Here is a 23,589-nt window from a genome sequence, read left to right on the forward strand (position 1 = left end):
AATCTCCTGATCTTCTCTTTCAAGGAGCGAGCCTACCCGAGCGTCTGTTCTTCATGTTAGGGGCGGCTCGAAAGAGCGGCTGATTACCGTCCTTGTGTCAGTGCGGAATTCTAAATAGGCTGACACGATGGCCTTCCGACGAGACAGGAGGTTGGTGCAGGCCTAAGAGCAGTTGTGAAAAATCAAGTTAAAAATATGGCAATAACCTAGGCGACGAACAAAGTATTACGATTGAATGCTTGGCACATAAAACTGCAAATTACTTGACTTTCCAGGTACGACCGAATGCTGCATGATGAGCTTGCACTGCAGGATCTTTGTTGGACGGGACAGAAGGTGTGTAAGAGTGGGCATCGAGTGGCTACCTTCTACCAGAGCATGGTCACAACCAGCGTATTAAGAACGGGATTTATAGTTTTGGGCAAGATGCGCCAGCGCGTGACAGGATGTGTGTATTTGACATCAACGACCGGTTCTTCAACGTGCACTGCTCACATGAGACGAGACCCAATGACGAGAAGGAAGCATTTTATGCGCAACTGGAACGAATGTATGACAGACGTCAACGGTGAAATTTAAAACTTGTCATCGGCGGCATGAACGCTCAAGTAGGCCGGGAGGCAATGTACAGTCCTGTGATCGGGCTGGAGAGCCTGCACGCGACAACAAATGACAACGGCCAACGATGCGTGAAAACTAAATCCACCATGTGCTCATCGATGGACGATTCTTCTCCGACGTCATCAGTGTCATGCACTCAAAACTATCGACGGTTCCCAACACCCGTCGCGCACGAGCGCCAAGACTCAATTTCGTGCGTCTATGTAGCGTTCATATTGCCGAGGAATACGCTCAGCTGGAGCTAAAGCCAACGGAAGAACAGCTTGGTGCGGCTTTTGAAGATGGCTGGAGGAATATGAGATCCGTCATAAGTAGCTCTGATGCAACCGTACTAGGCACGAGATTATCAAATAGAGAAAATGACTGGTAGGACGGGGAATGCCAGTAGTTGATCGAAGAACAGAATGCAGCAAGGGCGAGGATGCTGCAACACCGCACGAAAGCAAACGAGTAACGATACTAACAGGCGCCGAACAGACAGAACTTGGTTTTCTGGAGAGAAAAAAACGCCACCTGGAAGATCGTGATCGAGAAACGATAGAACAGCTGTACCGCATGAATGATACACGGAAGTTCTATGAGAAGGTGAACCGCTCACGTAGAGGCCACACACCACAAGCCGAAATGTGCAGAGATATCAGTGGTAACCTTCTCACGAACGAATGTAAGATGATCGACAGATGGAAGCAGTACGACAACGAGTATATGAATGGCGAAACATGAGATACAGAGAACGACGCAGGAATCAATCTGGGTGCACGCTCAGCCGACGACAAATTTCCTGCACCTGATCTGTGAGGAGGAGTGAGGAGATCAACAAGTTGAGGAACAACAAGACCACGGGCAATGACCAATTGCCAGGCGAACTGCTTGAACATGGAGGAGAGGCACTGGCTAGAGTTCTACCCCAGGAATGGATGGAAGGAGTTGTATGCCCCATTTACAAAAAGGATGATAAGCTTAACTGTTGCAAATATCGCGCAATCTCCATGCTGTACTCCCCCAAATCCCTTGCCGTCGTCTATCACCAATAGCTAAGGAATTCGTAAAGCCGTACCAAGTGGGATTTACTGGAGCCCGCGTCACTACGGATCGCATATTCGTGATAAAACAGATACTCCAGAATTGTCTTAAATAAGGTAGAGTGTTCGGTTACCGGCACCCTTTTCTTTTAAGCTTATAACTTCTGACAAAGTGCACATTATGCAGACATCTATACAGCAATGGAAAGCTAAAGTCCTATTCCTAGCTAACAACTGAAAAACTAAGTTGTTTCAATCGATTGAAAAAACTTTATTATAAAACCAGTAAAATGATAAATGGCCAAAATTTCAAAAAAGGTGTTCGGTTACCGGCACCCCAAAAAATTTCGCTAAAAATAGAAAACTATAAGTAAAAACTGCAATTATTCAAAGAAAAAACGAAATTTTTTTTTCGGATGCATTTTGGACAGAGGTCTTCATTGTCTGATGGTGACTTCGCCTTGGCTCTCTTGACCAATGATTTGGATGGTTGCGCCTTTGGTGTTGATTAGACCGGTCTTCCACCGGCTTCGCGGGATTGAATACGTTGCTGCAGTCGAATTTATTGGCTTCTTATCCACTAAGCAACGTTTAATGGCATTAATCAGTGCATTAAAAGTAATTTTCCTTGGCTTGGACGATTTGTTTGAAGTAGCCATGGCTAACAAAACCAGTGAACCAAAGTTTTTACTTATATGACGGATGTATTGAAGCCGTCAAGTTATTCACGTGTCGCATATCACCCGAGATGTAAGGTAATACAATAAGTTTAGCTATCAAATACGAAAAGATCGCGCCAGTTTTCGAAAGTGTGTAATTTCTGACGAATTTCTGCAAACAATCGAAGTTTTAAAAGTCTGTACAAAATCTTTAGACGAAGAAAGGTTTACATTTTAACTAAGAAATTTGATAATTTACAGTCAAAGTTGCAGACTTGGCATCTCTGCATATAACTGACAATTTTTCGCGATTTGTCGAAAAAAATTGGGTACCGGTAACTGAACACCTTGGGGTGCCGGTTATCGAAATCGGTAGACATTTTGAAAATTACTAAAAAACTTTGGTTGCGAAAATTAACATCCGGTATTAAATCACGGAATAGATCGATTTCACCTCATAACTATTCAATCCACTCACCTTTCCGATTGATGCTTTTCAATTTATGATACTATAAAAAAGTCATAGAAAACTTTTGTGTTGATTTTCACGCAATTAAAACTTGTTTTAAGCGCTGCAAAAAGTACAAGCGTCTGTTTGCTTTGTTATTTGTCACAAAAAGAACGTGCTGCTATTACACACACATGAAATTTGTCGGAATGACGCTACCTGCTTTCTGTCAAAAGTTACGGTGAGGTGCCGGCAACCGAACATCTACCCCTACAACGTACCCATGCATCAACTATTCATTGACTTCAAAGCGGTATACGACACAATCGATCGAGAACAGCTATGGCAGATTATGCACGAATACGGTTTTCCTGATAAACTGACGCGATTGGTCAATTCAACGATAGATAGTGTCCAAGTATCTGGGAGTCCCTTCGAGTCTCGCAGAGGGCTACTGCAAGGTGATGGACAAGGTGTAATTCGAGGAACGACACGAGTGGTACTATATTCCGAAAGTCCGTACGGCTTTTTGGCTTGTCGTATAAACGGCGTATGAACCACGAACTTCAACAGTTGCTTGGAGAACCACCCATCGTACGGACAACTAAAATCGGACGACTACGATGGACTGGACATGACAGTAGAATGCCGGACGGCAACCCGGTGAAAATGGTTTTTGAATCTAATCCGTCTGGGACAAAAAGAAGAGGAGCGCGATGAGCAAGCTGAATCAATCAAGTGTAGGGCGATCTACGAAGCATCCGTGCTATGAAAAGCTGACGACGAGCAGCTATGGACCGAGGTATGTGGAGATGTATGTTTGATACAGGAACACCCCAAGTAAGATAAGTAAGTTCCATCACTTCCGGAACAAACAACGGAGCGATCTACACGTATTTTGTCATTCATAAGAAAGCACGTAGAATAAACACTATTTTGACCAAATTCATGGAAACTTCGAATAATAGAATGCCGAAACTTAGAAAATTTAGGTGGACACATAAAAAATACTAGTAAATCGTTTGAATAATAAGAGCAGTGAAACGGAAGGTGTCGAAATTGAATGATACAAATTTTATATTTTTTATAGCTTATTAGCAGGTTTTTGTTCACAGATAATTTCATTGAAATCCGATAATCGGTTTGTGTGTGTCATTTTTATCGAACTTTATGTCAAAGAAAGCAATATATTTTAAGTTATTCTGATGCAAATTTTTTGTGGATTGTGGATGAAACGTAATGTTGAAAAATCTTCCATGGGAGGAGGGTTAAAGCCCCCAAACCTCTTCCCCTCCCGTGCACGGGCCTGGATGATTGTGGAATAATTGGGTTGAAATTCTTCGCTTTTTTGCAGTTTAGCTTACTTGAGTATTGTAGTAGTTAAGAAGGCTGAAACATTTACTGGAAAACAAAGTTTCATTACAGTACCTTAAAAGCAAACTGTTAAATAATTTAGTTCATAGCGTACTTAACTCACATTGCCTGCATAAATCCTACATTTATTGTCTTACAAACAATTAAAAAGTCATTTGCTAAACCCTTGGTTGTTTTCTTCACGTTGACCCAATATCCTTCATAAAACGATTGTGTTAGACGTAACCGGAAGCATTCAGTGTTTGGATCAAACCCAGTCACCCTTATTTCCCCATCCTATACATGTTCGCCTTTTCGGTATACGTCTTACCTGTGATAAACCGTAGAAACGAAAAAGGTAAAGATATATTGAATAGAAGTGAAAAAAAACCGCTCTAAGTTCACCTCGTTTCGTTTGAACTTGGTTTTACCTCCATCCGATCCCATAAAAAAGCACCGAACCGCATTAAAATTTAAACCACTCGGAAGTCCTATCGCCATGGAACGCGATTGAGACAGCAACCGTATTGCAGATTTTCTATATCCACCCTTTTGAAAATATTATGAAATCACCGAAACGGTGAAGAAAATCGTGACAGCACCTGCGAATGTGTAGTAAAGGTAAAAAGGGATGGGATCCTTTCGTCTTTCCCCACTGGTTCGAGGGAACCTAGTAAGCGTGAATGGCAGATAAGAGCCGTTTAGATCTACGGCGGTCACCGGTCACCGGGAACAACCCGTCGACCCAACGAAACATGAAAATTCAGCATAGATATAGTATGGGGGTTGAAGATTTTAATATATAGATTAAGGTGTATCTTGCTTATTTACTTCATTGTTTGGTTACTACTTCAATCATACTGTCGGTATAAAATAGCTAAAAACTATAGGCCGAAAATTTGCCTACATCATTGTATAAAATTGTCTCCCAATGAATTGTAATTATCTCTGAAGTCTTCACAATACATATTGCAGATGAAGCCTAATTTCTGTCTCTTATGCTTCCGAAGATTGTTGATAGCTATTGAAAATGCAAAGGCTATAGCAGGATAAGCATGTAAAATCTGCCCCCAAAGGGAATTCATATTGTTATACCACATTCGAAAGGTCATAGACTGGAAACAATTTTCTCAAAGTTTCAACCCTTTAACTGCCATATTGACGGAGCTAGGGTGATTCTATTGATTTTTATTTTATTTGATTTTCGAAGAAACTGCTCCTCCGAAAAATTTGAAAAAAATCAGGCATGTTTAAGGCATTATGAGGATGCTTTACAATTTTTTTCAAAATTTTTGAAGATGTATTTCTTTCATTAAAAAATACTAGAAAAATTTGAAACATATTTTTTCCCTCTTCCAAATTTTGCACCACCCTGGATTTTTTAGTGATAAATAAAGAAATTTTGGACATGTTAAAGTGGTATGTTTTCATATTTTTTAAAAATGTGGACGACCAAAATATTTAATTTTTTCTAAGAAATAAATAACAGTCGACCTTGCGTTCCCATCAAATTCTGATCGAAGGAAACGCATGGTGCTTTGTTCTAGTAGTTTATGATGCAACTCAAGCGCAGGGCTTAGAAATCAAAGTAACGAAAATAAGGAAATGAGTATCAACCTTTGCATAATACATACACGATCATACTTCCGATACAACCTAGAAAGCTACAAAGCGAGAACTTACTGGTATGTGGTTCATATATGAATGGTAGTAATACATGAACGTCGCGAGTATCACACATATGAAATTCGGTTATGGCAGTCAAGAACTAGAGCGAGTGTCAGTTTTTTACGTGTTGCTGATGGATGTAATGAAAGAATAGTGAAAGAAAGAATGAAGATTTCATTACAGCGTCAAAAGTTATCATAAAGATATGTTATCGAGGGATGTCTATAGTTTTCTGGAAAAATGTGTGATAAAGATAAAGGTGAAATTTTGTGTTTGAAAACGTCAATCGAATATCTTCATGATGGTTTTCATTGTTTGTAGACTGATAGCGCTATATATTTTTATATTTATTCTAAAATTTGAAACAACAACAGATATAAAAAAATAGTGATGCGTTATTTTTCGTTTTTGAGTTATAACCTTTGCATAATTTCAAGTCAAGCATTTATCGACCATGTCTATTAAAAAACTTGGTTCGCTGAATCGATCTCTTTAATTTTTGGGTAGATTGTGTAGAAAGCTCCATATTTTCCAGAAAATATCTGAGAATACATAATTAACTCAGTAAGTGTTTTTCACTCTCAGAGGAACGCTTCCAGGTATTTACAGGTTTGATATGGTCAAATATCATTGAGCTTCGTGATATGCTGGTGTAAATGAGAAAGATTTATTCGTATTTTTGTTCAAATTGCGAACGGGAAGTTCTAATAAGATAATATCATCAATCCTTGGATTGGAACGAGAGCAACAAGTATCGGAATATAGTAGCTCTGGAATTGAAGCGTTTGAGAAGGATGTTCTGCCAAGTAATTTTGGATTTAAAGCTTTATCAAGAGATGACCCAATTAAGACACACAGATCACAAAAAAGCTATTCGGGCCGGTAATAAGTCTCATTTTTAAAAGTTTACGACTGGATATTTGGGAATCCAGCGCCGTTGCTGTGAATGCGTTATTGGCAATAGTACTGTTGGTTGCTGTTCACACGAGGCCGCCATTATTCACTACCTTTCCTTATGCTCTGTTTTTATCCAGAATTGTGAGACCGGCGGAAATATTGTCAGAAATGTTTCAATCAGAACGGCTACCAACGACTATCAATAAAAGAAGTGACGATGATAATTCTATAGAATAAACGAAAAGAATAAGAGAGAAAATTTGTGCTTTGAAACAGCAATGTATTTTTATAACATTTTTTATCCCATTTCCTATTTAAATGAAAAATACAGTCAATAATTTTAAGAAATTTTTTCGTGACCTTTCTTACATGAAACTTCTTAATCATTTCATAAAGACAATTGAAGTTTCAATTTAATAATTGACCCTTTTGAGTCTTAGTTCTGATTCCTACTGCGTCCATTAGTTCATCCAATAGCAAAATTTTATTAAAAATGATGTGCTGATAAAAAAAACTCCAAGTGGGTTATGAAATCAACCACAAAATGTATAAAAATTTCAGCTTATTTTAAAATTTATAGCAGTTCATCGTTTGGTTTAAATAATATGATATTTAAAAAATAAGAGGGATATGGTTTATTAAACTCAAATTGATGTGACTATATTAGTATTATATTAGGATAAGAATTTTATGTAAAAGTGATGCTACGGCGAAGAATAACTTATGTAAATTGGCTTAAGAAATAAACGTATTTATGGAAAAACAATTCTAAGAAATCAAATCGATTCCAACCTTCATCAGTGGCCACTTTTGTTTGACACCAATATAAAAAAAAATTAAATTCACTGCTGTTTCAACTCGCTAAAAGAAAACCGCGTTGTACGAGACCCAACAGTGCAAAACGATTTGACCATTCCATGAAACACTATCGAATCATCGAATTATATACAGTCATTCGCTCTAGTTCTTGACTGCCGTAACCGAACTGCATATGTGTGATACTCGCATCGTTCATATATTACTACCATTCATATATAAACCACATACCAGTAAGTTCTTGCTTTGTAGCTTTCTAGGTTGTACTCGAAGTATGATCGTGTATGTATTATGCAAAGGTTGATACTCATTTCCTTCTTTTCGTTAGTTTGATTTCTAAGCCCTGCGCTTGAGTTGCATCATAAACTACTAGAACAAAGCACCATGCGTTTCCCTTTTAAGAGAACTTTATGGGAACGCATGGTCGACTACTACTAGAAACTGCTAAGATAAATCACCATGCGTTTCCTTCTCTCAGAATTTGATGGGAACGCATGGTCGACTGTTATTGATTTTTTAGAAAAAAATAAATATTTTGGTCGTCCACATTTTTAAAAAATATGAAAACATACCATTTCAACATGTCCAAAAATTCTTTATTTATCACTAAAAAATCCAGGGTGGTGCAAAAATTGGAAGAGAGAAAAAATATGTTTCAAAATTTTCTAGTATTTTTTAATGAAAGAAATACATATTCAAAAATTTTGAAAAAAATTGTAAAGCATCCCCATAATACCTTAAACATACCTGATTTTTTTCAAATTTTTCGGAGCAGCAATTTCTTCAAAAATCAAATAAAATATAAATCAATAGAACCACCCTAGCTCCGTCAATATGGCAGTTAAAGGGTTGAAACTTTGAGAAAATTGTTTCCAGTCTATGACCTTTCGAATGTGGTATAACAATATGAATTCCCTTTGGGGGCAGATTTCACATGCTTATCCTGCTATAGCCTTTCAAAACACTCTTGGTACACCCGAATTTGTCATTTTCAAATTACATCACCAGCGACGGTATATCAATGATCACCAAAGGTATTAGATGTATTCATTGTCAGTTCATCAATCGACGACCCACGAATCGTCTATTGTTCGATTATTGATATACATGTACATTAGCGAATTAGAACAAAGTCGTGAAAATGAAATGAGCATTGATAGATACACTGTTTTAAAATAGAAACGTAATTACAGTTGTCAGGGAGTACCAAGAAAAAAATTGCTTATAAAAAACTTTGGTAATACTTACTAAATATTTATTCAGTACCTTTCATCGAACTCCTCCACAAATTATCATCTATCATCGACTTAGAATACCTCGATCGTTCATTTGCCATATTTTGAGCACACCCACCCATGTCTGAGATATTGGCTACACTAAATTTGCTAGAGCGCCATATACTTGCCATAGGACTATAAGATTGTTTTCCGATAAACGATTTTGTGTAAGCTTTTGGCGTCTTCGCCGAAGCTCTCCTTCATGTAAAGGGGGATAATACGAAGGGATAATTTTCATGGAGAAATATTAGAAATAAGTCTGTGAAGAAGTATGTTCGATGACGCGTTTTTTGAAACCATGATTTGCGGTGTTCACTAGGGTGGGACAAAATATTGATTTCAGCTCCACCAAACTTTTCCTGTTCCTTTTGGGTCCCATAAGCACCAAGCAAAATTTTAGCTCGATCGGAGAAACTATATTTTCGCGCCCGAGGTTTAAAGCTTGTATTGGATTTAGTATGAAGAAATTCACTTTTTACAAAAAAATCGGCTAGAGATCAACATATTGTATTGAACTAATGTTTATCTTTATAACACACAGTATAGTTTTGTGTGTAATCGATTAAACCTGAAATCGATTTAGGTTAGACCTGTCAAAAGTATCGATTAAGTAGATATGCTGAATTGAAATAAAATGATGAGTCGCTTATAATTGGACCATCGACGTGAAAGGTTGTATTCTTTTAACCAGAACATTAAAGTGGCGACGAGTTGATAAAATTGGACGGACACAATCAAAGAAGGAGTCTGGATTGCTGGAGTGGGGTAAAACGGACAATCGCTGTAATTAAAGAACTGGTCGAAAGCGACGCTGATTTCACGTGCTGGCGCAATTAGGTGTCACGTATGCTATAGAGGAGAAGTTTAACGTTATACGGAAAATATAGATTGAAGATATAAAAAAGACAGAATTGAAACTGGGATCAAAATTGTTCTTAAAGGTACGTTATTTTTTCTACTTATATTATCAGATAATAGTGAAAATTGTACACATAGCGATTGAGAATTTAAGCAGAAGAATGGCTCTGATTGGTACCATTGATCCATATGTTCCGGGAACATCTTTTTCCAATTACATAGAAGGATTGGATTATTTTTTTTCTTGCAATAATGTGGAAGATGGTCGCACGAAAGACATTTTCATGAGTTTTTGCGGCATGACGGTATTCGACGAGTTAAAACTTTTGTACCCAGCGACAGACTTAAAAACGTTAACTTTCGCAGACGTTACGAAAAAATTAAGAGAACGGTATGATAAAATTGAATCTGACATCATTTTGAGATTAAAATTCAGACGTCGGGTACAAGGACCAAGTGAATCGGGTGAAAATTTTATTTTAGGAGTAAAATTATTGACGGAACAATGTGATTTTGGTGAGTTTAGGGACTCAGCTATTAGAGATCAATTAGTTTTTGGAGTGCATGACTCAAATGTATTGGAACGTTTAGTGCAGGAGGATGATTTGACTTTGAGGAAAGCGGAAAAGATCATAAAAAATAAAGAAATGGCTTCCTTTACAGTGCAAGTAATCAATCAGGGAACTAATGTAAACTCAGTCCGCTATCGTTTAGGTCGTCGGGATGAAATAAATGGTCAGTATATGGAAAATAGAGATAATAGGTCAAGAAGCAGAAGTAGAAATGAAGATGATTATAGGAGGAAATTCAACAGAGAGAAATCGAGTTCATATCGTAGGTCAACTAGTAGGGGAAGATATGCTAATTTTGTGTGCCACTTTTGCGATATGAAAGGGCATATTCAAAAAAATTGTTATCGTTTTAAAAACAGCCAGAGAAATTCGGTGAAATTTGTAGAGGACATTCCGAAGACTGATAAAGTCCACGACTACTTCAAAAGACTAAAACTTGATTACGACACAACTAGTGAGGAGGAATCAGGTGATTATCATACGTTATATTTGACGATGATTTTTCTTCTCTGTTCTGTTATGAAAAAAGACGGCAATATTCGTTTAGTAATCGACTGTAAGGTCTCCTTAAACAAAGTTTTAATCCCAAACACATATCCTTTGCCTACAGCACAAGATGTGTTTGCTTCCTTGGCCGGTTGTAGTGTGTTTTGTTCTCTGGATTTAACTGCAGCCTATACACAAATCAAATTGTCCAAGAAATCTAGGCAATTTGTTGTCATTAATACTTTGAAAGGACTTTTTACTTAAAATCGACTCCCACAGGGAGGTTCTTCAAGCGCTGCCATTTTTCAGCAATTTATGGACAGTATTTCGAAAGGGCTTGATTATGTATATGGCTATTTAGACGATGTGTTAATAGCAGGGAAAAATTTAGAGGATTGCAAAATAGATTAGAAATTGTTTTGGACAGATTAGCGCAAGCTAACGTAAAAGTAAATTTCAAAAAATGTAAATTTTTCGTTAATAGGTTTCCATATCTTGGGCATGTTATCTCAGGTGAAGGACTTTCACCGGATCCTCAGAAAGTTGATACAATCAGGAATGCTAAAACGCCAAGTTGTGTTACAGAACTGAAATCCTTCCTGGGGCTAATAAATTATTACAGTAAGTTTTTGCCAAATCTTTCATCAATACTGAATCCGTTATATGGGTTATTAAAAAAAGGTTCAAAATTTGTGTGGGATTCAATCTGTGATAAAGCGTTTGAGTGTTGCAAAAGGCATTTGCTTAATGCAAATATTTTAACCTTCTATGACCCACATAAACCGATTATAGTATCGGCAGATGCCTCTTCATACGGGCTAGGAGGGGTCATAGCTCACATAATCAATGGAGAAGAAAAACCAATATCATTCACATCATTTTCTCTTAATCCGGCTCAAAGATCATATCCCATTTTGCATTTAGAAGCGTTGGCAATAGTATCAACGGTGAAGAAGTTTCATAAATTCTTGTTCGGCAAAAAGTTCACAATCTTCACGGATCATAAACCACTTTTAGGAATTTTTGGGAAGGCCGGTAAGAACTCAATATTTGTAACAAGGTTACAAAGGTTCATTATGGATTTAGCAATATATGACTTTGACATTTTATATAGAACATCAAAGGAAAACGCAAATGCTGACTTTTGTTCAAGGTTTCCCTTGTCACCTGAAGTACCTTACATTGATGATAGTGGTATTAATAGTATAAATTTCTCATCCAATCTCCCTCTAGATTTTTCAATACTTGCTGAAGAGACAAGCAAAGATAAATTTTTGAGGCAAGTCTCGGATTATTTACAAAACGGTTGGCCTGAACGGCTAGATAAAAGTTTTAGAAATATTTATTCGCAAGCATATAACTTAGAGAGGGTTGACGGTTGCTTACTTTTTCAAAGTCGTGTTGTTATTCCAATATCTTTAAAAGATAGGATATTAAAGCTTTTACATTCAAATCATATTGGCATTATCAAAATGAAACAACAAGCTCGGAGGAGTGTATACTGGGTTGGTATTAACAAAGATATCGAACAATATGTAAAACATTGCGATATTTGTGCAAAGATGGAAGTCGTTTCTCACCAAGATAAAACTAATAACTGGGTGCCCACTTTAAGACCATTTAGTAGAGTACATGCGGATTTTTTTTATTTCGAAAGAAATGTTTATTTATTATTAGTGGATAGCTACTCTAAATGGCTGGAGGTCGATGTAATGCCTTACGGTACGGATTCAAAGAAAGTGTTAAAAAAGTTTACTAGTTTTTTCGCAAGATTTGGATTACCAGACGTAGTGGTCCACCTTTCAACTCACAACAGTTCATAAATTTCTTAGAGAGACAAGGTGTTCATGTATTGAAAAGTCCTCCTTATCACCCACAAAGCAATGGTCAAGCCGAACGTTTAGTATGGGTAGTGAAAGATGTGCTGAAAAAGTTTCTCATAGACCCAGACATGCGCCAGCTGGATTTAGAAGACAGACTAAATTATTTTTTGTTTAATTATCGTAATAATGTGTTGACGGTGGAAACAAAATCACCATCAGAAAAAGTGTTTTGTTATAAACCTAAAATGTTATTAGACTTGATTAATCCAACAAAAAGGTATAAGAATCAATTAGACAATACTAAACGAAACTTAACTTTAATGACAAAAGCAAACAAAACGAAAATTTCAGATTCAATTGACTACAAAGCAGATATTTTTGCGAATCTAAGGCAAGGGGACAAGGTTTACTACAGAAATCCCAATAAACTAGAAATGATTAGATGGTTGGAAGCAATTTTCATTAAAAGAATTTCAACCAATATCTTTCAGATTGCACTCGGCGCTCACATAGTCTCGGCCCACAGGGGGCAGATGAAGTTGCCAAACTATGATGGACAGAAACGCAATGTGGCGATTCGTGTTACGAGTCAGGAAGAACGAAGAGGAACTAAGAGAACTAGATGCATATCTGAAGAGGAAGAAGATTTCAAAGGATTCGAGTCAACTGGGGAGGCACCTACTCCAGCTAAACGTGAGAGACATCCAGTAAAATTGAAAGCAGCAATAACAAGAAAACGTCATACTTCGAACGATGCATATGATAACAATCGTGCTAATACACAAAGACTCAGAAGGTCTAATCGAGTAAAAAAGAGAAATTTAGAAAACGATTTCGTTTATACATAATAAGTTAGATATTTTGCTTTCGAAATTAAGTGTAATTTCATTTGACAATATATATAGTTTCATATGTTGTAAAAATATTGTACATAGATTCTTAAGAGAGAAGGTATTGTATTGAACTAATGTTTATCTTTATAACACACAGTATAGTTTTGTGTGTAATCGATTAAACCTGAAATCGATTTAGGTTAGACCTGTCAAAAGTATCGATTAAGTAGATATGCTGAATTGAAATAAAATGATGAGTCGCTTATAATTGGACCATCGACGTGAAAGGTTGTATTCTTTTAACCAGAACATTAAACATATGAGCTCTAAAAATCAGTGCATGTGTTATTTTCGTAGGAAATTTAACGAGGAAGAAAACTTTAGAAGACTTTAGGTTGAGCCATTAATCTGGACGAAATATGTACTACACTATTTTTAAATGAACAAATATGAAACTATTTATTGTTATTTTTATTGAACATAATTCAGTTTTGATATACTATCAATAAGAGTTTTGTAGGAATCGTTTACAAACAAATGATACATAAGTCTTGATCCTCATAATCATCAGAAAAGGTTTGTAGTTTTTGAGGCGTCTTCGAGGTGTCGCACTTTTGTTATTTTTCACGCAACTCTTCATGGCTCTCTGGAGAAGTTAAAAAAGTGCTTTTCCTCGGGTGGCGTCTCTGATTAGATTTAATGGGGCGGGTAGGGTCTAAGACTTTTGAAAAATCATTTATTATTTTCTTTATATTTTCTTATAGTAAAACATTTGAAGAATTTTCTGTGAAATTTTCAAGCCTATTGGAACGAAACTTTGGAAGTTATTGACCTTTATCTATGGCTATCTAATTCTACGAAGAAGCAAGAGCTCGGCGCACAGGCCCAAGATTTCTACTTCGATTGACTTCAAAACTTGACAAAACATTCTTGAAATTTTTCGTTATAATAAATTATAAGAGTAAAAATATGATTTTTTGAAAATGTTATATCCTACGGGATCCCTGAAGTAATTAAATGTTTCCATTGATTTTATAGACAAAAAACTTTAAACGCGTTTTCCTCGAAAGCAGGTTTTGAAAGTCCGTGTCCATCGTCATTCAAAAACTACTGCACCAAATTTTGCACACACTTTCTACATATAAAAAACCAGACCCCAACGTTTTCCTTTTCGTTGTTTGTTACTTTGGGGAGGTTTACCAACTACAAGATGGTCTATTTTCTCGTGAAAAATCGTAGTTTTCACTTTGAACCAACACCAAAAATGTAAAAAACTTTTAAAAAATCAAACAGAAACGTTGGAATCTAGAAAAACTTCTACTCTAACCATGTTGCGTTCATTTGTTCACTTCTGTTTAGTCTGCGCTGATCTACAGTGGACACCGCAAATCATGATTTTCTAGAAGCGTCCTCAAAAATACCTCTTCACCGACTTATTTCCCAATATTTTTCCACGAAAAAACTACAAAATGTTATTCGAATGATGCTTTTTAACATGCCAAACATTTGCATTTATTTTGTTGAACGATAATTCTGGAAAAAAAATCGCAAAATTGATTTTTTTCCATCGTTTAGACAGATTTAATAGCCCGAGAAACGTCGATCACATTGAACTTACCCTTTTCAGATGTACGCTTAATGCGAGTTCTGAAAACAAGCGAAAAATGGTCTCAAGACTACTATCGAACCCGTGGACAACTTGACAGCTCCCATACATCGAAAATATAAGTAAAAGTTTTAATTCTCTGGTTCCACAATGGCGTCGTAAATAGAATAACATTTGGAAATAATGTATCTGTTTTTCGATAATCTGCGGTTAAAATTTTTATATTTAAATAAGTAAAATAAATTTTGCTAGCTTTTCTTGACATTTATAAAATAATTATGATAATTAGTTACTATGGTTTAGTATAAGTATAATTTTTCTCTTTTCATCAATAGAAGGTTTAAAAGTAGTTCATCACATTTCAATGAACAATGAACGTGAAGTAAGGTATTCTACTGAATCTTGAAGAACAATACTACTAATTTACAAATCAAGATTAAATCTATGGTTCTCTTATCTTTATCCGAGTCGTTAGAAGATCATTAAATGATACCAAATACTCCTACAAATGCTACTAATTCCTTGCGTTTTCATTGATACGACTAAATACGTTAGGTACTCTTTAGTCACACATCACATCTCAAAAAACACTTCATGTCTAACTCTATCAATTACTATCAATAGTTATCTTTTTAGACCAAAGAGAAGACGTTGGGCAGTGTCAATTAAAAGATAGAAAGATTACAAAATACGCATGTTTGGTGATTTATGACGTGTGTTTTTGTAAGTTTGTTGCTATGCAGCGCTGTTAGAAAAATTCGCAATATTTTGATTTAATTCAGGAGTTCTTGCGTGAGTCACAATATGAAAATTACGCTACTTTTAAATATATTGCTGGACGCATACACAGTGACCATAAATAACGTAATGAAGTACTGGTTTCTCTTGTAATATTTTTGTTTCGTGATTCATTGCACCCATATTGTTTAGGTACACTAGCGCCGTCCTGAATTTAGTGGAACACATATGAAACAGGCTCATTTCTGTCAGATTGTGTATGGGTTGCTACTATCACGAAAAAAAACAGTGATGTGACCCAACCCTGACTACACGAGTGGTCCAACCTAGATAACCAGCGTTTTTTTCTAATCGCGAACAGGCTAAATAAATAAAATGTTCTCTCACAGAATTTGGTAATGGTTACCCACATAATGGGAATATATACATACATTGGAGGTGACATAATTTTTGCTCAAGCTTTGAGCTGTTTTTCACGGTTATTCCGAAACTTTTAGGAAACAACACAAATGCACAAAACTTAAACAAAACATTCTCCGTGATAAAGAATGATACTTCCAAGATATAACACTGATGGCAGTACGTATCATTAAAAAGAGAAAAAGCAATGGCCTAACCTACACAGTGGCCCAACCCTGACGACATTCCCCTATATTCATTTAATAGTTTTTGGGAATAATTTTTTAGTAACGAGATTTTGCTTGGAAAACGCAAACTTTGATAAATTTGTCGCTATATCCAAACATTATACCAATCCACATCCATCCAAACATTATACCATATCCTACTTGAAGAAAACTATTTTTGGTCGTTCTATTTGGAAGGTGGTGAAATAAACTTTCGAAACGTTGGACAGCATTGCAAAATTAATATTTTGATAAGCCATATTTAAATTCAAATAGATTTGAAAGGTATTATCTCACTTAAGGTGAATTGAATGTTATTTCATAAAATATCAAGATGGGAATACATTAGGTGATGAAAATATTTACGGTTTTCGCCAACTTTTATATGGGGAGGCATCACCGTGGGTCGGTCCGACGATTTCGGGTGGATCAAGTTCTCCGATTCGTTGGTGCCGGTCGAGAGTTCCCCGACGAAATTAGTTCTCCTTACACCGATACTCCCGGTTATACAACAGAGCACATCCGGATGAGTGCCGAGGTCGAACTTGTGAATACAGTAGGAGCATGACTTTCGATGCGCTGGCACCCCGACGGTGTTGTGGAACGACTACTAGGAATCTCGGAATGTTAATCGTGTAATCGATAATCGATCGTGTAACTTAGATAATCGAATGAAATCGATGAGTATAAAACTAATATTCGATTATTAAGCTAATCGAATAATTAGATCCCATAGTGATAATCGAACAATTAATCGAATGATCAATCAGTAACCCTGATTAGTTTGAAATGATTAACGATTATCGATTAATCTAGTAATTGGAAAAAATCGACATCCCTTGTGACTAGAAATTTAAACTAGAAAATGAAAAAAATGTGCACTCAATATTCCCAGAGATAAGGAATAATGATCGAATCGATTATTACTAATTATTATTGAGATTCAACATCCGATTCCAGAATTGTATAAAAAGTAAATGGTTGGACCGATTTTCACAAACTCAGTTTCAAATGGAAGGTCTTATGGTCCTACAGATCCTATTTATTTTCATTCCAATCAGACCGGTTTCAAAATAGTTATAGGAGGTAAATGTTTCAAATTTCAAAACGTCGTTTAAAGCGACGCAGTAAAACAGGCGGGTATGTAATGTTTCTTTATTGTCTTCGATTAGAGTTAACCTTTCGTACAGACTTTGGCTATATAACTAAAAACTACGGCAAACCTAATAATTTTTTATTTAAACGTGTCTATATACGCTGTTGAAACGACGGCAAAAAAACCATTGGATTGTTCTGACAATGCTGTGTGCGATGAAATGAATACTTTCTTCGCAATGATCTTCCTGGAACGTTAAAGTGAATTCTTTCAAGTAGCATGGGGCAATCGATGTTATCAGTCAGTATATCGAAAACGCACAGCCTTTGTAGATGTCCTTGTCTATTTTGCAGACTCGGTAGGTTTATGACAGCACAGTAATGTGGTAATGGAAGATGATTCTGCTGAGGTAGTCGTCGGACGAAACACTTTTGAACCCTTTCAATCCGGTCCGATCAACATTGTGATGCGGAGCACAAATTGTAACTCCGTATTCAAAAATACTTGGTACTAGGGCGATGTAAATTGTTTTTAGACAATACGCATCGTTAAAATTTTGAGTGTTGCGTTTAATGAGTCACAAAACTGCAAAGGCTTTCGCAGTAACAAAAGCAAACTGTTCGATGAAGCGGAGCTTGTGATCGAGATCGATTTCTGAGACATAAATAGAGGACGTAAATATGAATAAAACTAACTCTTTTCGTTCACACGTCCGAATTCAATAACCGTTCGTATTAGTTGATCGATTGTACCACACAAAAAACGTTAATAGTTTCTACCCCACAGAACACGCAGAACAAATGAGAATGAAACAATACAACAAACACAATACATATACAAACTGCCGAATAACTGTAAATAATACTTGAATAATTTAGTTTAAAATTTCCAAATGCAGCCATTTAGACAATTGGCAAAATATTATTAGTTCTTGTTCAGTTTTGATAAATCTACAAATATTAGGATTAAGTTCGAAATTCTTCAGATTATTGCTTTTTTGAAAAGTTGAAAATGAAAAATAATTGTACTTTGTACTAATTAGATAATTTGCCAAGAAAAATTTTCATCTTGTTAATCACCAACACCGACGTTGACACCATCGCATTGTTGAAAAATCCGAAGATGTTGTTTGAATCTTTCAGGAGTATCTATCTAGCTATTGAATTAAGGTAAGGTATGCAGAGTTAAAACAAAAAAAAAGAATCTTTTGTAATTTATTGAATACATTATTAAAAGTTGATCGAAACAGACACAAAATTAATTTCTTAATTACCTTACTTAAATTCCTTCGAACACTTTTTCAAAGCTGCATGACATATAAAGGTTGCATTGAATTGAATTCACAAAATGCGTTAGCGTTCGCAACAAAACCGGTACATTCAATACAAAATACACCACCGATAATCTTTCAACACCCTTTCCTTTCACATGATCTAAGAAATACTGATAACTAGATTTATGCTAGTGAGTATTTCAAGGTTTCTTCGTATTTAGTTATCTTAATCACAATCACTAATTGGATCAAATAACATAACTATTATTTGAACAGATAATTTTATCAAATCAGCACAATATATGACCGCAAATGCGATTCGAATCTTGCACGTAATACGTCATTTGGCACATATAGTAAGTATTTCATAACTTTATTAGTTTCTCACATTTGGCATCAATCCAATTTGATGGTTATGTGTTTCAATTCCCTGCAACATATATTCCAAAATCAGAAATAAGAGTTTTCCGCTATGGACTGTGTACTCCTCGAAAGGTATATCCAATAATTGCACCGAGAACTAAAAAACCGCATACACTTTTTCTAAAGCATCCTACCGTGATGCATACACTTCACTTCTTTTTACGATATCGTATAAAAACCAGCAATTTCTGCTTTAGCTTCGGCCCGATTATGCTAAAGAACAATTGTTTACTTGGCTTTGGTTTTGTTTTTTCGGTGCTTCTGGGTTGCACACACTAACAGGCCCCCAAAGAGAAGAACAACTTTTCCAAACATCCATTAAAGTTCCGAACTTTTTCCGCCTTCATATGGACAGACAACCAATGCATGAGAGCAAGCACAGCAGCGTACACCCCCGATCCGTACGAGATGATAATGTTTTTCCTACACCTACATTTAGAGTGAAATTTGGGAAGAAAAAAACTTCAAAATATGCAAGAGTATTCTTCAAACACTTGCAGTAAACTCACACGGGAAGCTATTGCATAACTTGGCCGTAATTTTAACACTTTAGATTTTTCCATGTCCGTTCGTCTCGACACTCGGCTGATGACTGGGAATAGCAAAACTTGCAATCATTCTGCTACGTTTCCCAGTGGATGCTGCACGTACTCATACTAATTTCCCGATTCCTGTGAGATCATGCCTTGTCGATTGCATATACTCTCGAACCCAGTAATTCTCCAGCATCCTCAGGCAACCAGTCTTTCTCTATATTCAATGTCATGCGCAGAACAATGATCTCAGAAGACATTGTTTTTCGAGTGCAACTTACTTGGTACGACATAACATCCGGCATGTCGCATCATCCCGAAAGGAAATTCAGGAAATGTCACTAGTATCATTATCTGCGATTATGGGCTGGAAATCTTGTGAGATGTATGAGTTTGTGTGTTAGTTTTTTTTTTAACGAAGATTAGATAAGCAATTTGCAGTTATATGGCCTACATCTTAAATAACAAACAATATTCTACGCACGCACATTAACTTATAATAACTTCAATTAATAATTAATTTGAATTGGCATCGAAAATCGGATGTATCCAATCATAGCTCATCAATTATGAAATCGATCATAAATCTAGCAGTTTATCACTTCCTTATGGCTGCAGCATTAGTAAGGTGAGTGTCAGATCTCACTTTGATTGTTTGTTTGTGTTTGAAAATTAGTTGAGACTGTTCTTATTTCTAATTTCGATCGCTGCAAATGGTAATATGATTTGCGTCTCAATAGATACACATAAAATGTGCGACATAATTTACTTAAACTTACATCTATCTATAGGCATGTTAGTATTAATCGTTTACAGCTTATTCAATTCAATTTAACAGCGAAATAGACACGAAACTTAACATTAACATGTTAATGGATGTAATATTCTGTTGTCACTCCAGGATATACAGTATGCGTGTTCTCATTTTTTCTAAGATTTTTGATCACTGACAATAAAATTTATGAAATTTACGCCTTTCAAGCGACGTGTAAATTTACATTTCTCTGCACTTAGAAATATGTCGGAATGCATTAAATATGTGTTATACCTATATACGGTAAATATGAGACATTTTTTATGCTCGAATATGTCGGTCTCAGAAGATCTAATTGTATTAGGGTATATTCAGTAGTGTTCTAGTTCTAGATGCATAATTTATACCAGTTACAAAATTTAAATCTGAATTAACAAGAAAAACTGGCAGCCCCAGCAGTGTTTTACTCGTGTTTCAAATAAACAAAAAATAGAACGGCATCGTGGACCAGTTTTAAATTGGACAAGAACTGGTCGAATAAATAAAACTAGAACTGCTTGCTGGGGATACGTTTGTTCTAGTTTCTGCTCTATTATAGATTTTCCATATATAACTTCTAGCTGCTGATTTGCTCTTAGAATTTACTACAAAAATCGATCTGTTATCTGTTCGCCGAGAGGATTCAAATAGATTTTCAATACTGATTTTCTTCAATCTCGGATCGATCGTTATGAGTTTGACAACACAAATTTCGATATTCCTAATCGTAATCTAGCTATATCGAACGCTATCGCCCAGAGGAAGAACTAGAACTTTCACCCTCATTCTCACCTTTTCAGTTTTCGCTGTGTGATTTTTTTTCATCTTTTCTCTTCGTCCGTTGGTCGTTAGTAGTGATGAGTATAAGACTCGAGACTGCTTTATGTATTAACACAAACTCCAATAAATAGGTATTACGAACTTTTTCTAACATGGTGCCCTCTGTATAACTGTTGTTCTAGTGTATTTGCTTTGTTTTATAAAATGCTCGTTTCGGAAACTCCTTCCTTTTTTCCGATTGTCAGAAGTATGGTTTAGCTGTAAGACAAGTGAAAAAAATGAATATTTAGAAATCTTTTATATACCTATAGTCATACTATAGTATTCTAGGACTAGATGGGATAATTTGAATTTGAATTTATTTTTAAAACTAGCTGACCCGTCGAACTTCGTCTCGACCAAAGATTATTCGTTCGAATTTATGTATTCGGAGAGCAGAATTGTCAAACGACTCAGTGGTTAAGGTTTCTTTCCAATATTTTTCTGATTACTTAACCAACAATCAACGGAATTCACACATTCGCTTTAGCCCAAATAATGAAACATCACCAGAAATGGCTGGTATCGAAGACTGCGTTGATGGATGTTGAAATTCAATTTTTGTAACAGATCTGGACAATCAATTCGTGATAATATTAAATCAGAAACAAAAACTGCTTTCGAGACATCACGGCGAACGGATAGCAGGTCAAGATCAATTAGCTTACAACGGTCCTGGTAGCTGGGAAGGTTATGAGGGTCGTTCCAAGGAAGACGACGAAGTGCAAAGCGAACGAAGTTGCGTTGGATAGATTCAATACGCTGGATGCCGTTTTGATAGTACGGTGCCCAAACAACGGCAGCGTACTCGAGAGTAGATCGGACCAAAGTGCAATACAGCGCTTTTAAACAGTATATATCAGTGAAGTGCTTAGTTACGCGGAATACGAATCCAAGCATTTTAGAAGCTTTTGAGATAATGTATTCCATGTGTTCCTTGAAACTTAGTTTACAATCCAAGAGAACGCCTAGGTCTTTGACTACGGATTCCCGCTTAATAACTGTTTGAGCGATAGTATAGTTGGATATAATTGTTGAGCGTTTACGAGAGAATGAGATAACGACGCATTTGGTTGCGTTCAATAACATCCTATTCACGTCACACCACATAGTAAAATTATCCAACTCTCTCTGCAAGAATACAGTGTCTTTAGAATCTCTGATGAGCTGGAACAGTTTAAAATCGTCGGCGAAAGATAGTTTTAGGCATTTCAGCGATAAGTTTAGATCGTTCAAATAAAGTAGAAATATGAAGGGTCCGAGATGACTGCCTTGAGGTACACCGGAGCTCACTTGGAAAGGCGTGGTAATACAGGTACCAATTTTTACTGCCATGTCACGATTTGTTAAGTAAGACTGAAACCAGGCCAAAAGTGCGTCATTGAATCCAAGCCTTGCTAATCTAGCAACGGCTATTTGATGATTTATTTTGTCAAAAGCAGCTGAGAAATCCGTGTATATAGCGTCGACCTGTAGTCGCGCTTGTAATGACTGGATAATAAATGATGTGTAAGACACTAGATTTGAAGATGTAGATCGTTTAGGCATAAAACCGTGCTGAGTTGAAGAAATGTAGTTAGAGCAGTTATAAGTGATGAAGTCGAGAACGATTATTTCGAATAACTTAGAAACTGCACACAGCGCAGCTATTCCTCTGTAGTTGGATATTTGTCGCTTGTCGCCTTTTTAGAACACAGGAAAGATAAATGATTTTTTCCACGGATCGGGGAATACTCCGGTACGTAGAGAGGTATTGAACATTATTGATAATGGTACGAGAAGGCTCTCGGAGCATTTTTTTAGCACTAGGGAAGCTATACCATCAGGTCCGGCACTATATGATGATTTTAATTGAGCACATGCGGATTTTATGATTGTGGTAGTTATTATAGGATGTGAACCAATAGAAGGACGTATAGGTACGTTGCTTGCTGCTTCAAGAACCTGATGGCTACTCAAAATTTCTGCGGAAAAGACACTGCTGAAGTGTTTGCGAAATAGTTCACAAATGTCAAAAGTAGTGGTAGCTTCTATTCCATCAAATGACATCTGGTTTGGCAATCCAGTTTCTTTCCGTTGAGTATTGACATGGTTCCAAAAGTTTTTCGGTTTAATTTTCAGATTATTTTGAATTCGGCGTAGATGTGCATGGTATAGCGCTTTGTTCAAACGTTTGTACCGAGTGTTGTAGTACAGATAATAGTTCCTAAGTTGAACGGAGGGGCGTTTTGAGAATTTCCTGAGTGCTGTCCTTTTGGTTGACTTGTAGTATTTTAATGTAGAGTTGGACCAAGGTGGATTCGTTGATGCACGACAAACCTTCTTGGGAATGAACTTATTTATTGCGTA

General features: G+C 36.3%; 1 protein-coding gene across 3 annotated transcripts in view; it reads right to left on the reverse strand.

Annotated features, from left to right (window-relative positions):
• The window catches only part of LOC131425143 (uncharacterized), a 149,518-nt gene extending 129,804 nt beyond the window's left edge, over positions 1–19,714 (reverse strand). The window contains exons 1-2 of one of the 3 annotated variants that reach the window (XM_058586766.1): positions 19,605–19,712; positions 18,673–19,102 (exon numbers count right to left, since the gene is read on the reverse strand). The gene's annotated coding sequence lies outside the window, so the exon portion shown is untranslated. Of the gene's footprint in view, positions 1–18,672 lie in introns of all 3 variants that reach the window. The other 2 variants (XM_058586764.1, XM_058586763.1) reach the window with 2 other exon arrangements.
• Positions 19,715–23,589: the final 3,875 nt, after the last annotated feature.

The sequence above is a fragment of the Malaya genurostris genome, chromosome 1, assembly GCF_030247185.1.
Source record: "Malaya genurostris strain Urasoe2022 chromosome 1, Malgen_1.1, whole genome shotgun sequence".
NCBI classification, from domain to species: Eukaryota; Metazoa; Arthropoda; class Insecta; order Diptera; family Culicidae; genus Malaya; species Malaya genurostris.